The sequence below is a fragment of the Balaenoptera ricei genome, chromosome 17 (assembly GCF_028023285.1).
Source record: "Balaenoptera ricei isolate mBalRic1 chromosome 17, mBalRic1.hap2, whole genome shotgun sequence".
In the NCBI taxonomy this organism is placed as follows: domain Eukaryota; kingdom Metazoa; phylum Chordata; class Mammalia; order Artiodactyla; family Balaenopteridae; genus Balaenoptera; species Balaenoptera ricei.
The window spans coordinates 3,718,558-3,734,871 of record NC_082655.1 but is presented as its reverse complement, the minus strand read 5'-3'; the positions used below and the strand labels follow the sequence as shown (position 1 = coordinate 3,734,871).

Below are 16,314 nucleotides of genomic sequence, written 5' to 3'. Positions count from 1 at the left end.
GCCCATAGCACCTGGCATGGGCCTCTACCTTGGCTCTCAGATAAACCTGGCCCTTCCGGAAACCATGTCACCCATAAGCATCCAGGCTTCAGGTATCAGGGCCATGCCCTGGCCCTGACTCATTTCTCTGTCTCTGCACACTGCCCGCCGGCTTCCAACCCTAGCTTGTAACCACTGGCAACAGGGGCAGGGTTCCCCGTTCCACTTACTCAAGTTGGCGATGCTGGCTTTGTGGCAAAGGGTGGTGCCCACAGCTCCTAATCTGCTTACCTATCTGGGCTCCTGTGCCCCAGCCTTGGAACAGGGATCTAGATACTTTGTCTTCTGCCGTCACAAACTCAACCAACACTGGACTACACATCACCCATCCAACATCCATCCGTGTATCTACCTACCCAGCCACTCACCTGCCCATCCATCCACTCATCTCCCACCCATCACCTGCCCATCCTTCCGCCCACCCCTGCCCCCCTCCCTCCCTCCCTCCCTCTATTCGCTTTCCATATAGTTTCTCGATTGCCTTTTCCCACTTTGCTAATTTGCCCTGTTCTTCCTTCAGGGTGGGACAGCCCCAGTGCCTGCAGACTTCTCGGTCAGCCTTGGAGGCCTAAACCCACTAAAGTCTTCACCACAAGCCTCTTCCATTCCTTCCAGATTTCCCCACACTTCCTGGGGGCCTTGACCAAACTTTTACTCAGCTGCCGGAGTTAAACAGGCCATCTTAAATGGGTACCTCTGCCATTTATGAGCTGTTTTCCCTTTGGCAGCCCACTTACTTCGTGAGCCCCAGAATCCTCACTTGGAATATAGACCATGGTGACTGAGGATTAAAGGACACGGATACGCAGAGGGCCCACCCTCGGCACATGGGGGACTCAGACAACATCAGTCCCCTTTCCTCACGCTGCGTTTTGGCTTATAGGACGGTTCCTCGTGGGCTGGTCCATGTCCTCGGCTGGATCACAATCATGGTTTGCATGTCCCAACCCCATCCCTTGGCGCTTAGTAGGAATTCAGGAAACACTTACTGCATTGAACTGACTTCATCATGGCAGGTCTGAACCCTTGAACCTAGAACTGCAGGAAGAGAGACGCTCTGGAATACTCCCGGTTCATTCTGGCTAACGTGAGCCTCAGCCGGGACAGCCAAGGCTGCCCTGGCGCTCTCTGGACCTTGGTTTCCTTCTCGGTAAAATGGGGCAGTCAAGCCAGGGGCCTCCCCTTCCACTGCCTAGTCTCAGCCACCTAATCAACAGCAAAGGCCACCAGGGACTGGTTGGTGGCATAAACCCTGGATGTCCGCATCTGCCCGCAATGGAGACAGGACTGACCCCTCCAGGGGTGCAGACAGTCGGCCATGGATGCTCTGATGCCCGCTCGGGGGGCCGCTCCTGGAGGGAGGCCTCAGGCCCCCGGGCGCTGGGAGCAGTACCTGAGGGCAGCCCTTCAGAGGCTGCCTTGCCCAAGGTCACAGCCCCTTTCCAGGGGGACCCACATCTGGTGACCGGCTGACACAGGGCATCAAGCCCCAGACCCCCAGTCCCAAAGAGCCACCCCTGCTCCGGAGCTCCTTCACAGGGCCTGCGTCGCAGCCCGGCCTCCCCCTCCTCTCCCTCCCACAGGGCTGACCTGAGAACGCCAAGTGCCAGTCCCCACCCGAGCGTCTCCCAGGGACCCCAACCTGTGGCACGAGCTGAACAGTACACCCCCCTCCCCGCTGAAGAGGCCTCCTGCTGTTAAAAACCCGCCTTCAGTTTCGGGTCAGAGAGACTTAAACCCTGGCTGCACCACTTACAAAGCTGGATGAGTTTCCGAGCCTCCACTTCCCCATCTGCAAAATGGGCTTAAGCACTACGCACAGACAGCGTGGCTGCAATGAGTAAGTGAGATGAAGCCCGAGAGCTTCCTGGCACGTGGTGCTGTCCCTGCCTGGGGTTCTGCGGAGGAGACTGAACCCGAGGTGCTGTGCACTCGAGCGGGGCCTCTTTCTGCCCCAACTCTGAGCGAACAGAGCTGCCGCTGCCCGTGACAGCAGCTGCATTTACCGGGACCTTCCATGGGCCTGGCCCTGCTCTAATCCTCACAGCTACCTTCCGCATTACGAGCCCTTACTGCCCTCATTTTACAGATGAGGAAACTGAGGTGCAGAGAAGTTGGTCACTTGTCCAGGCTGCACAGTAAGTGGCAGAGCTGGAGGCTGGACCCAGGCGGCTCTTTAAAACCTCCGCAGCAGGCTGTGGCATGGGGAAGGGAAGGAAAGATTGCGGGCCAGCGCTCACTGAGTATTTACGGTGTTCCTGGCGCTGCACTGGGCGTCTCCATGCCTGGGACCATGGAAGCCACGCACGGTCATCTGAGCTGGGTTCTGTCTTCGTGAGGAAGGTGAGGGGTAGAGGCCGAAAGGCCAGCTGCAGGCTCGTGACTCCAGGCCCTTGACGGCCACCCTGGCAGTGCTGGGAGGCTGAGAGCAGGAACGCTGGGACAGCACTCTTGGAACTTGGCCTTGCCGGCCGGCGTCCCCCAGTTCTGGCAAGAATCCTGCCCGGTCGGTTCAGCCCGAGAATCCCCGCCCCTGATGTCCGGGCGCCTGGCCTGCCTTCAGCAAGAATCCGCCACCTTTGATGTCTCCTCTTGGTGACTTTCCACCCACTGACCCCTCACTCTGCTCGTTGGCTCTAAACCCCCAGCCATCTTTGCTGCATTTACAGCAGAGTCTGACCTCTCTCTGCTACTGGACAGGCTTGACCCCTGTCACAACAGTCCTGAATAAAGTCCCCTTACTGTTTGAACAAGTGTCAGAATCATTTTTTGACAGCACAAAGCTTCCTGTCCCCACCGCAGACGCTGGCTGAAGGATTAATGCATGCTGTCCCCAGGCCTAGAGAGGACACGGGGCCACTCTGGGATGCTGGGAGGGGGTCCAAATCCCAACCCAGCCTCTGCACGTGCAGGCCACCTGGACCTCCACGCTGCACGGGGCTGACCCCGGGTCTTCCTCACAACTTGAAGCCTGCACGTGTGTGCGCGTGGGCAGGTGTGTGGGGTGAGTTCACATAATCCGCTCCAGAGGCTTCTGAGGCTAAAGGGAGGCCATGCCTGTGCGGGAAGGGCAGGGCCAGGGCTTGGGGTTGGGGGTCAACGTGGATCCTTTCCTCCTCTGTCCCCGCAGTACCAGACGGAGAGAGCAAAGAGCAGGGAAGGAGAGAGAGGATGGGGGCAGGAAGACGGCCCGGGGAGAGCCCACCCGAGGGGGGGGCTCGGGGGGCGGGGCGCCCTCTGCCTGGCCCCTCCCTCCCCAGGGTGTCCTGTCTCAAGGCAGGCACGACATGGCCTTTTGCTCAGAAGGCTCCCACGGCCCAGCACCCACAGGACACCAGCTTCCGGGCAAAGCTCCCAGGGTGCCCCTGGAGGCCCCATAGCAAAGAGGGTTTCCTTCCTCACCCTGCAGGCCCCTGTGCCCCTGCTCCCTCCTCCGAGAAGCCCTCCTGGACCTGCGCAAGTAGAGCAGGAGCCCCCAAAGCCCCCTCCTCCCCATCCCTGGCCCTGTCTCTGAGCACAAAGCTCTGAGCCGTGACTGTTTCTTTCTCAGCGCCAGGCAGGGCGTGAGCATCTCCAGGGTCGGCCAGGGCACCGTGAACACGCTGGGCTCAGCGACCCCTCGGGGGGGAAGCTCCCGACCCTCAGTCCCTGCTCAGACCTCCAGGCGGCCTTGATCAGTGCCTGCTGATGGAATGGATGAGCACACGAATCTCTTCCGGGTCACAGTGCTTCTCAGCTTTTTGCTGGCGACCCCTGCAGCTGTGGCCCGGCCACAGAAAGCAGCAGGCCTTTCCCTAGCCCCCGGCCCCGCATTTAGTTTGCGGTGAGCAAGCTGCTCGTTCCCAGGCTGGGGGCTCCTGGAGAAGGCCCCTCGGTACAGTTGCTGCATCTACGCCCTCTGCTCCAATAAACGGGGCTGAGCCTGCGGTAAAAGCTGATGAGGGCCTCACTGGTTGTTTGCCCAGTGGTTTCTCATTAACTGAAAATAAAAAATTAAAGACAGAAAGTCCTCAGAGATGCAGGAGGGGTAGGGGTGGGGCTGAGGGACTTGTGGATGCCCCCTGGGGGCTGCGTCCCAACCACTCCACGGACACAGTCACCTCCTTACACCCCCTGCCAGGGTCCGCAGCCAGGGCGGGGCAGGGCTGGAGCAAGGCCAGGCCCGTATGACGCCCCCAGACTCCACCCCTGCCCCCTCGCACCGGGCCGTGTCTCTCCTCAACCTTCACTACCCACCGGCAAAGGCCCAGCGAGGCCGGGAGCGGGTCTGCTTGCTCCTGTGTCCCCGGGGCCCAGGGAGGGCCTGGCCCAGCAGGTGCCCAGGAAATCCCTGCTGATGACCAGCAACCGGCCCACCCTGCCCTGCAGCAGCGGGTGCACATCTGTCCGCCTGCGAGGGGCTCGCCAGGCTGCCATCTGCCCAGGGCCACTTACCCTCCCTAATCGGGCTCGGGAGACAGGCCGCGGTTTGCGGAACAGCCTCCTCCGTGGGGAGCTGGGGGGATGACAACCAGGAGATTTAATTAGAGCCCTGAGCTCCTGCCGGTCTCCTCTGGGGGGTCACACCTCACCTGCAGGGGCTGTCAGATCCCTGTCTCCCTGGGGGATCTTTGGTCTGGGAGCCGGCACGGGGCGGTGGGGGGGCACTTTGTGAGCTCTGGCTGAGCCTGAGAAGCTCCACGTTCACTGGTTCAGCGAGTGGCACCAGCATCCCGAGGTCGGCACAGAAGAAACCCGGGTCACTTGCACTCTCCCTCACCCCTCACCACCAGGGCCTGCGGCGTCTACGGCCTAAATCTCACTCCAACTGCCCCAAGGTGTGAGGGCCCAGAAGCTCCGGGTGTGGGTCCGGGGACCCCAGGCCTGGGTTCAAAGCCCCATGCCAGCCCTCGCCAGACGGGTGTCCTGGACACGTGTCCCTGTGCTCGAGAGCGTGGATGGGCGCGCACGGCTCAGCCCCAGAACCCTGGCCCAGTCCCCAGGAGTGGGCGCCGCCCTCCACGGGGAGCCCCACGGTGCCTCTGCCCCGCCAGCTCCCACCCTGCCCACGCAGCAAACCTCTCTGCATCTTTCAACCCCCCTCGCGCCCCCAGCGCTCCCCTCTTCTGCGCACGCGTCTGCCCTAGGTACCCTGGGAGCCCTGTCTGCCGTAGACGGTAGGTGGCGTCTCTCAGGGCCGGGCCCACTGAAATCAGAGCCCGAGCCCCTCAACCCTGAACAGCAAGTCTGCGGATTCACAGCCCCTCAGCCCCAAAGCCCAGAGACAAGGAGCTCCCTGTGCTTCCCGGCTCAGCTCACTGTCTACAGGGCCAGAGACCAGGAAGCAGCTGGGAAACGAATTCGCTCAGCACTGGGTGTTGGGGAGCCCCGAAGCCCGGACCCTGGTGATTGGCCCGGGTGGCGGGGAGGGCACTCAGCAGGGTGATGGCGCCGCAGAGCTCGCTGTGGGTTCTGGAGACCCCGGGGCTGATGTGCCAACTATCCTGGCGCTATTCCTAGCGTGGTATGGCTCCCTGTCTACTTCCGCTGCGCTAGGCGCCTGTTAGAAACTCGGGGGCACATCGTGCATGTTCCCTTAATCCCGGTCTCCGTGCTGCAGAGCAGGTATAAATGTTGCCATTCTGCAGATGAGAAAGCTGAGGCTCGGGAAAGTTAAGGAAAGGCTGACATCACCAGGTCCGCAGCCCTGGGCGGCCCCCACCTGCGTCTGTGCTCGAAACACCTTTGCTTAGTCCCGGTGGCCCATCAGACTCAGCGCACCTCTGGGAAGTCTGACCTGGCCTCCGGGATGGGCTCTCGATGCTCACCTGAACCCCAGACAGGGACACGGCTGCCATGCGCTCGCAGAACCACCTCCTCTAGGCTGTGAGCCCCTCAGCCCATCCCCTCTGAAGCCTGGCCTCCACACCAAGTTCCTTCCAGGACCCCCCATTCTGCTCCAGCTCACACAGCCCGCCGCCTCCCTGGCAGCCCCACATGGGCGTCTGATGGACCTGCAGACATGACCGGACGCTCCTCTGCACTCCCACCTCCACCCAACCCCACTCCATGCCACCTCGAGAGGCCCCGATGATGGGGGGTAAGTGCAGCCCCCAGGCTGGGGTCAGGGCGGGGTGGGGTAAGTGCAGCCCCCAGGCTGGGGTCAGGGCGGGGTGGGATAAGTGCAGTGGGAGAGGAGGCCGTGCAGGGCGTGGACCCCTGGCAGGAGGGCTTTGGGGGCGGTTTTCGGGGAAGCACGGAGGAGGTGACTTCCGGCCCAGTGAACGCATGTGAAGGAGCTAGTGTGGGATCCTTGAACTGCTGAGTTGGGGAGACTGGGGGGTTACATCAGTCTTTCTGCCCCACCCAGCACCCTCCCGGTTTGGCTGATCAGCCTCCTACTGTCACATGAGAAGGAGCACGTACCTCTCTGGGCCAACAACATCGCTTCCAGGAGAAAAATGGAATTTTTAAAAGCAACTTGGAAGCTGACTGCCTGCCATGTTGTCCGCTTAATTAGCAGGAAAGCAATTTCAGTCACAGAGCAGCACCCTGGGCAGGGGACCAAGGTTCCCGACACGAGGGAGCTGGCCGCGGCGGCCTCTGCGGGTGAGGGCTGTGGAGAGACCAGCCAGCCGGGCCCACCCACGTCCTGAGCTGTGGAACTCAGGACGAGAGCACAAGGGGCGACCACCTGCCGCAGGGCCAGATATTCAGGAGCCGTAGACCAAGCTAACAAACAAGGACATAAGACACTTTTCATCCTCCTAGCGTGACAAACACACCTCCATCATGGCTGGGAGGCCGAGTCCAAATGTAGAATTGTGGCCCCTTGGAGTTCCAGGCTGGGATGTGATGCCGTGGGAGCACCAGTACCCTGGAGGTTCTCCTCCCTGCTCACCCTCACAGGGGATTTCATTCCCTCCCATGCCTTCCACCACCTCTGGGGCTGGTGAGCCCCATTCTGAGTCCAGACCCATGGATCCCCGGCCTCTGTACCTCCACCAGGTGACTTGCTGGCCAGCCCTCAATCCCCCCCAGCTCTCTGGGCGGGGCCGCCCCTCGGCTCCACAGGGACGCCCCCGACAGTCACCCTGGCCCTGAACCCAGAGCCGCCGAGCTCCGCCCTCGCTCCCACGGTGCACGGCCCCTCTCCAAAGCCGGGGGCCATCACCCCTGCGGTTTCCAGCTCTAGGCCCTCCCCCTCCCCACCCTGCCTGTCCCCCCCCGTGCACCTTGGCTTCCTTTGCTTGTCTCCCCTTCCTACCTGCCCCCTCTGCCTATGCTCTGGTGCCAAGTTCAGATGAAGGCTCCTGACTGAGGGAAACGGATTCTGCAGCGGCACAAAGCCGTGAGGAGCCATAGACGGGAAGCTCCTGGCCGCACCCTGACACACGCTAATCGGAAGGGGAGACCCAGGTCTGAAGAGGCTGGGTTACGGCTGAGGATACCTCTGCGGTACCCCTACTGCACACAGGGCAGCCCCCTCGAGGGCTGGTTGGAGGGCCGTTGCTTTAGAGAACCCAGAAGAATGGCTGTAATGAGCACATTAGGATCTGGTATGCAAATCAGGGCACTCAAAACAGTTTGTTCTCTTGAATAATTTAATCATCTCCACCACCATCTCCTTCTCCTTCTCAGCAACACGTATTTGCTTAGGAAGTGGGTGGGCAAGTCAGGACAGGGTGCCTGGGGCCAGAAGCCCCGGGGCGGCCCCTCTTCTCTGTGGGACTTGGCCTCCCCTGCAGGCCTGAGCTGCACCCCACCTGGAAAATGGGGATGAAAACCCCAGCCCCAGGCTCCTGGGGTCATAGGGCTGCACAGCTGGGGCGGAACCCTGAGCCCACCAGGGGCCATCCCAACAGCTGGCTTCCTGAAAGCAGGACGGGTCTCAGTAACAGGACTGGCGGGGACCTTTCTTCATTCCTTGATCAAATAGGAAAGAGAGTAATATTTACTGAGGGCCTTGATCTGACACTAATGGGGTGTAGACCTATGGCAATAGGCGTATTTCAAACAACTCTTTTGTCTTCTCAGTAACCTTGTAAGCAAGGCTTGAGAGAGGGAAAAAAATCAAGGCTCAGAGAGGTTAAGTAATTTGATTAAAGCCATCGAGTAGTGCCGGGATTGAAACATGGCTCTGTCTGAGCACACAGCCCATGATCTTTCACCAAAACCACACTAAGGCCTGGTCTTCCAGAAGAATGAGAAATGTCGTGGATTCATCTAGGAAAACGACCCTTCGCTGAAATGCCCTTACAGAGTCCTGAGGAAACAGAATCTGATGGAAGCTACAGCCTGTCTTCCCCACCAGAGAGCCCTTTAGGTCCATCCTTCCACGCATCCATCCATCCAGCTCAGATGTTCTCACTGAGCACCCACAGGAAAGCAGCAAACAAGTGAACACACACACACACACGCGTGCATACACACACGTCTCAGTCGGTCGCAGGCGGTCCTGAGGCGTGAAGGATAAGGGCGGGATGGGAGGCTGTTTTATGTCGGACAGTCTCTGCGAGGTGGCATTTAAGTCGAGTCCTGAAGGAGCCAGACAGACACCTGGAGAGCAAGTGCCGGCAGAGCAGGCAGGTGCGGAGGCCTGAGGGACCAGGCAGAGACGTGCTGGGAGATGGGTCGGGCTGCATCCGGGAGGTGAGGTGCTTGGCCTTTCCATCGGGTGAGACGGAAACCCCAGAGGGCCTTGGGCAGAGAGACTGGGCAGCTGGCCTCGGCTCTGCGGGCTCGCTGGGGCTGCTGGAGAGCAGGCAGCGAGGAATCGGGATGTGAGTCGGAGGCTCCCGCGGGCGGCTCGGGGAGAGGAAGGAGCAGTGGTGACGTAAGATGCGGTGCAGTCAGACCCGGCCGTGTTCTGGAGGCTTCGCGGGGCACGGGAGTGGTGGGGAAGGCACCAGGTGCTGGGCCTGAGCCCTGGGAGAGCTGATCACGAACTGCGGGTCGGGGTGCCAGCGAGTCTGGGGTAAGAAGAACGTGATCTCGGCCTGTTGAGCTGAAGTGCCCACGAGACACCCAGGGAGGTGTGCGAGGAGGCTGAGGACAGGCGTGGAGCACGGACACGCGCCCCGGTGCGGACGGGCCTCTAAAACGCCACGCTCAGTGAGAGCTGGCCACAAAGGCCACTGCTGGGTGATCCATTGAGATATGAATTGCCCAGAACAGACAGACCGTGGGGAGAGGAAGCAGATCGGGGGCTGGGGGAGGAGACTGGGAGCGACAGCTAGTGGGTATGGACCCTCTTTGTGGGGTGAGGAAAACGTTCCAGAACTAGACAGTGGTGATGGTTGTGTGACTTTGTGAAAACACCAAAACCACTGAATCGAACTCTTTGAAAAGGGTAAATTTTATGACACGTGAATCATATCTCCATTTTAAGAAAGAAGTTGAGGGCATGGAATTGAAACTGCACTGGATGAGAACCCGGGCGCAGGTCAGAGCAGGCAGACGTCGGCACCTGAGGACAGAGCCCAGGGGCCCGACGACGCGTGGAAGTGGGGTTCGAGGAGAGACGGCAGAGGAGTGGACGGCGTGACCCCAGGACGCAAGGTGTCCCAGGAGCCAAGTGGACAGGTGTCAGGAGGAGGGCGTGATCAATGGTGACAATGTAGTGACAGGAGAGGTGACAGCGGTGGGGACGCTAGCGGTGGGCCTGGGGAGGGAAGGAGGGGTGAGCTAAGACAGCTCGTTAGAGTTACGGCTGCGAAGGAGGAGGACGAGGGTCACCGGAGGCCATGACACTGCAGACGCCACAGCATCTCTGCAGATGGGCACGATTCGGGAGGGAGGGGTGGACGGGTGACGCCAGGCAGTGAGGGGGATGGCACTCAGAGCAGGAGAGAGCCGCGTCACAGAGGGATGGCCCCGTGAGGAGGTGGGTCTCAGAGAGGACATCCATTGCCCAGGCCCCCGGCCGCACTTCAAACACAGGCACGAGCACAGCCCTCGTCTTGGGGCTGCTGCCCCCCCTTTCCCAGCACTGGGTTAGACACCTGGGCTGCTCACCCCCCGTGTGTGTACTTCCCGGAGACTAAGTGCCCAGGACACAGCAGTCCCACGGCTGGCGTTGCGGAGAAGCCCTCGTCCCCTGGGGCTCTGTGCGGAGAGCAGGAAGGACGGCAGGATCTGAGTCCGTCAGGCACGCGTTCCCTCGTTCAGGAGGGCTGCGGGCGTCGGATCCTTCAGATAGGCTCAAAGAACCTCGGAGTGAAGGGAAGGAGACGCCAACGCCTGGCAGAAAGCATGCTGGGTTCTGGTCCCACAGCTGCATTCCGCTGCCTCCCCCGTGAGATGGCGCCCCTCCAGGGGTTCTGTCTTCTCTCCCCGCTCATCTCTAGCACCTGGCACGTGGCGGGTCTTCAGCAATGGAAGACCAATGGCACCTGTTCGTAATAAAAGGTGCCCTCTGTGGTCAGTCTCTGCCAGTGAATGCCTCGGTTCCCTTGTGAGGACTTACTGAGCCCCTGCTCAGGGCAGCCCAGATGCACCCAGGAGCTGCAGGAGGGCAGATCCCTGCTGCAGCATCACTCCCACGTCCAGTGCACACTTCCCAGTGCCCGGCCGGCCCTCCCTCCCTCCGCTGGTTCATCTGTTCTCCATCCCATTGCTCCTGGCTCACTGACCATGCTCAGAAGTAGCATGGTCAGTGAGCCAGGAGCAATGAGGCCCCGGGTAGATGCCCAAGTTCTGGGAGCAGGAGGGAGGGAAGGCCGGGCAAAGTTGGGAAGACTCCACGGGAGGGAGGGGCTTCCGAAAGCTCAGCCCACCTCCGCAGGGTCCTGGACGCCCTGGAAGGACAGGCATGTTGTGTGTACTTATGTGAGTTTACAATTTCCTGAACAGATGGTTCGAAGCTTCCATTGGATCCTTGAGACACTCTGGGGCCCCAAGGGGTTAACAGCCAGTATCTTAAAGGATGGGCTGGACCCAAGCAGGAGGAGGAGAGGCGAGGGAAAGAGTTTCTGAGTTAAGAGGAAGAGACAGGAAAAGAAAATGAAGGAGAGCTCAAGATTCGTTCATGGGTCAGAATCTCCATCAAGTGCTGGCAGGAGAAATGGCGGATACTGAAGGCCCTTGGGACAGGTGAGGGCAGGCCCTGTGTGCTGAGTCGGGGGGAGATCCTGGGGGCTGAATGCAAGGGTTGTGGGCATGGGTACGAGAGACACGTGTCCTTGAAATGCAAAGCCCACACCGATCTGCTTGTAAATTACACCCAAGTGAGCTCTGTTCCCACAAGCGAATCTGTACCCACAGGATGAAGACGACCCGCCTGGATCACACTCCTCCCTGCACTGCTCCCAGCAGGGACCCTGGCAGGGCCAGGAGTGGGAGACTCGCTTAGCCGGGCTCTCCGGCATCTGATCCGGAGCCTGGAAACTGCCAGTGGCCCCCTTTAAGGACACAGAACTCTTTATCCCCAAAAGGGTTACAAGTACAAAAATAATCACGGAGCAATTTTCATAGACACAACATCTAACGCACAAAGCAATTCAATAGCGGAATGTTTTGCTTTTTTCTTCTTTTTCACAAGGCCCCAGGGAACCTGCCAAATCCCTTTGGTCCCAAACATCAAGGAATAGCGATGGAAAAGAGGAGGAGCTTCCCTGCCTTATGGGGGGGGGCGGGGGGCAGTTATCCCTGGGCAGGTGGCCTCTCAGGCTCCGCCCCCAGCTGTGAACAGAGGGGACCAGAGTCCTAAGGGCCCCGCCCCGCCAGACTGGGATCTGGCACCTGCAGCACCCCGGCGGCCCCTGGCTGGGCCAGGCCTCCTCCCCAGCCCACCTCTGAGCTCCCGTCCCCACGGTGAGCGTGACGGCTGTATGCTCGTGAGTCCCCAAAGTGACAACTTCTTCTCCAAATGCGAACTGCGGTCCCACCTAAAGCCTTCCTTCAACAAATATGTACTGACTCCTGGAGCAGGGCCTCTGGTATCAGGCAGACACTCAAAACAGGGCTCTCACATTTACCAAGAACTGGACTTTGGAGAGGTCACGCCACTTTGGGGCACTTCCGTTTCCTTCTCTGTGACATGCTTACCTGGCAGCGTGTGGGGACTTGCAAGCTAGTCCCTGCAAAGGCACTCAACCCACAGTGTTTGTTCTTGGGGTCTCCGCTCCCAAGCTCCCCGCCAGAGGAGACCACAGAGGGGTCTCAGGGCTGGGGCTCTGCCTGGCCCAGCGTCCCTGCCTGGCTCCTCCCGAGAGCACCTTCCTCAAGGGGAAAGGCCGAGCCTGCGTCACATCCTCGGGGAGCGTCCTCTTCTCCAGAGGAGACGGCCTGTCTGGGCGTCCCACGCGTTCGTTGTTTCAGCACTGTCACGCGTCCTGAGTCCCTACTCCACGTGTGTGTCCCCTACACGACTGCGAGACCCCGGCACAAGCCTGCCCACAGTCACAGCACTGTCCCCACTGCTGCCGCCCCTCCTGAGGCCGCTGAGGACCACGGTGATGACCACGGCCTCAACTGCCTCCGGGGGCTTTACACATCACCTGTCTCACTTCTCACAACAGCGGCACGAGGTGGGAAGGACGAGTCCTCAGATCACAGATGGAAGGCAGCCTCTGAGAGGCTCCAGGACCAAACCACACAGCGACACCTGCTCTGCCCGATTCCATAGCCCTGCTTTTCCCCACTCCGGCCACGTGTTCTGAGGTGTGCGGTCAGTCAACTCCACACAGGGAGAAATGCAAGGTGTCACGAGACGAAGGCTGGGCTAGACAGAGGGACCCAGGCGGGAATTCGGGCAGGTGCGGGTGGGAGGACGGGGAGAAGCTTCCAGATGGAGGAGACGCGGGAGCCGAGTGCAGAGGTGGGCAGGTGGTATGAGCTGGCCGGGCCCAGATCCCGCACAGAGACAGGGACATAGCAGACACGATGGGGCTTCATCCAAGAAGAAACGCGAGCAGCTGACGCACACACAGCGAGAAGCCGAGCCTGGCCAGGGATCAAAGAAGCGAAGTGGAGGCCCGCAGTGCCTTTCCTTGCTGACCCAGTGGGCTGGCAAAGGTTTCTATGGAAAATGAAAGCTACTGCTGGCAAGAGTCAAGGGAAATGGGTATTTACATACACGGTTGGTTATCACCTCGAAGCTGTAATACGGATGCAGGGCCATCTCGAAGTAAGTAGCAAACAGACACACTCTGACTCGGTGGTTTCAGTTCTAGGGGGTTATCGGTGTGGGCAGATTTGGATAGTAACACCGAGAAACCAGAAACTACCTCCAGTCCAAAACCAGAGGGGACGGGCTACAGAGGTTAGGAGACACCGGAAGAAAAGAACATCACGCAGCCATGAAAAATCACGTTTTAGATGTGCACCTGGTACGGAAAGACAGGACTATGTACATTAAGGAAAAGCGTACTTATATACCTATATTTTCAGGTATATCTCATTTTTATAAAAGATGTACGTAAGAAATAATCTAGACAACTACAAACCTCTTTGTTAATAGTTAACACCTCTGGATGATGGGATTACTGCTAACATGTAACTTCCTTGTGTTCACCTATTATTGTTATTTCTCTACAACGAGCATACATTTTTTTGTTTAATTTGTCAGTAAGGGTTATCTGAACAGAGAGCTCATAGCCCACTTTAATTCTTATCTTTGTACAATCTGTATTAAGTGTACGCCAATGTAGGCTGCATCTAAAGCTACAGGCTAAATTGTGTCTCCCCAAATTCATATATTGAAACTCTACCACCTGCAGCTCAGAATGTGACTTATTTGGAGATGGCCCTTAAGAGGTGATTAAATTAAAAGGGGGTCCTGAGGGTGGGCCCCAGTCCGGCATGACCAGTGGAAGTAAGCTATGCGCCAGTTGAAGAAACAGCAGGCGGCTGAAATCAGGGGTCAAACTGGATCCGGGGGCTTCTGGGCCTCCTTCATCTGAGCCTCAGGGACGCACAGGCCCCGCCTAGGGTGGGAGAGTAACAGATTTCAATACAGGCACGGCAGCAATCCTTATGTGCCCGCTCTTCTGAAATAGGGGCTTAAGTACATGCTTTCCAATAAAAAACGCACAAGGAGAGAAAACTGAACTCTGCCCGGGCCACTGAGGCCTGGACTGGGGCAGCTGGGAGGGACCTCGCTGACCACCTCACCCACTTCCTCCGGGAGGTGGGGTGACCGCCTCAAAGTACCCCCTTCAAGAGCGGCAGGCGAGGAGGACACACGTCTCCTGATTCGGACCCCAGGGCCCAGCGTGAGGACCACGGGACATTCGTGACATGTGCACATGAGTGACCCCAGCCTGGATGTGTGCAGATGGCCGACCCCACCTGCCCCTGCAGCTTCAACATCCAGGCCAGGCGGGTCCCGGGACACAGTTCCCGCAGCCCCCTTGCCTGCCGAGAGCTGGGGTCTGGGGAGTCTCCCCGGGGCACGAGTCCAGACGGCTGCCCGGGTGGCTTGGGTAGGAAGGTGACTCCGCTATCGGTGACAGCCCCATCGGTGGAAACGTGATTATGCTGCAGCCTGGTCAGGAGGGACAGCAGGGGCCCTGGCTGCCCGAACGTTGCTAATGGCTATTGATTTGTCCTGCCAGCCTCCGAGGCCTATATATAGCCTGCTCACAAAATCACTTGGGATCCAAACGGAAAGTGACCGTTGATCAAGCCAAATGGCCCTCGTGCGTGTGCACGAGCACAGGTGAGCACGGCCGCGGGTAGGTCTGTGCACTCGGGGGACAGGGGAGAGGACTCGATGGGGCGCCCTCGTGGGGCCTGGCATTGCGTGTATGTCACCTCCCCCCACGGGGACCCAGCCTGGCAAAGGGGCTTTGATAGTTTTATAGATGAGGAAGTGGAGGCTCAGGGTTCAGAGACCTGCCCACAGGCTCCTGCCCTGCCAGGAAGTGGCCGAGGAGAAGAGTGGACAGCCAGTCTCTGGGAGGAGAGACTCGGCCCAGCCACTCCTGGCTCTAGAAGGGGGCCGGGTGCCCAGAGGGGCCTTGGTGTCCTTCTCCGTGGGTGAAGGAGAGGGATCGGGCGCCCACGGGGGGCTCAGGGACTCAGAGCACGCGGCGCAGTTCCCGTCCCCAGGAGCTACAGTCGTGCTGGAGAAGAAAGCGGAGGGTGTCGGGAAAGACAGCCAGGTAGCCTAGGCCGGGGCCTCACGAGGGGTCCACCCAACAGTCCCCAAAGCCCTCCACTCCAGCCATCTCCATGGCCACCACATCTCAGCCCCAGGCTCCCAGGGTCCCGTGAGCTCCCCTGGGATCTGTCCCACGTCCCGATGACGCTCAGGGGGTCCCAGGGCCACGGCCGAGCCCAAGTGAGTCTCTGCAGAGTGGCGTCGTGCAAGAGGTAGGGCCGGGGCTGAGGTGACCACGTCTCCTCCAGCCTGAAGTCTGCGTCCCCAGCATGGCACGTCCCAGGAGCCCTATGGCTACGGGCCGGGGTCTGGCTCTGGATGGAGCGCTGGCTCCCTCAGCAGCGTCCACGCTCGCTCTGTGCCCACCTGGCAGGCAGCGTGGTGAGGTCGGCCATGCCAGCCCAGGCCTGGCACACCCAGGTCCTTGCCTCCATCTTTCCACGTGCTGGTGGCTTGAATAGGTTTTAACTAAAATCCAAAGTAAACGCTAGACAGTACTTAGTGCTAATTGGGATCATTAAAATTAAAGTAAATGAAGATAAAGCTCCCAATGGCAGCCAGAGGCCCTGACTACAACAGAGGAGTTTGTCCTGAGGGTAAATCGCCCCCTGGCATCAGGCAAAGCAGCAGATGGAGGTCGATGGGAATCAGAGACCCGAAAGGCACCATCCACCAGTGGGAAACGGAGGCGGGGATGGGACGACAGCTTTCCGCTCACGCATCCCTTTGCCCCGTGGTTGCCCTCTCCCAGCTCAGCCGTGCCAGTGCCCCCAGGTGCCCGTCACCACCCACTCGGCTGGATGCCCGCCCTCTCTGTGGACCTGTGGCCACGGCAGCCCTGTCACCTGCAGCCAACCGATTAATGCATTCACTCTTCCGATTACCCTTCACTCAGCTCCCCCTACCTGTCAGGTAGTCTTCTAGAAAGAAAACAAATTTCTAGAAAGAAATAAAACAGAAAGGCAAACCAAGGGCCTGCTTTCCTGAAGCACAGGTTCTCATGGGGAAGGAGGGCAGAAACACTGGGCTGGCACATCCCGCGTTGGTGAGGGATCAGCTCTAGAAAGGAAATGGGACGGGTGAGGGGGAGACGGACGTGGGCTGTGCTGGAAAGGGTGCTAGGGGAGGGCGGGCAGCTGCTGGACGGGCTGCTGGACGGGCTGCTGGACGGGCAGGCGAGGGCCCGCCTG

General features: G+C 59.7%; 1 protein-coding gene across 4 annotated transcripts in view; it reads right to left on the bottom strand.

Annotated features, from left to right (window-relative positions):
- Positions 1-16,314, bottom strand: part of TRAPPC9 (trafficking protein particle complex subunit 9) — a 670,396-nt gene that overhangs the window by 17,784 nt on the left and 636,298 nt on the right. The gene's annotated exons all lie outside the window — the stretch shown is intronic.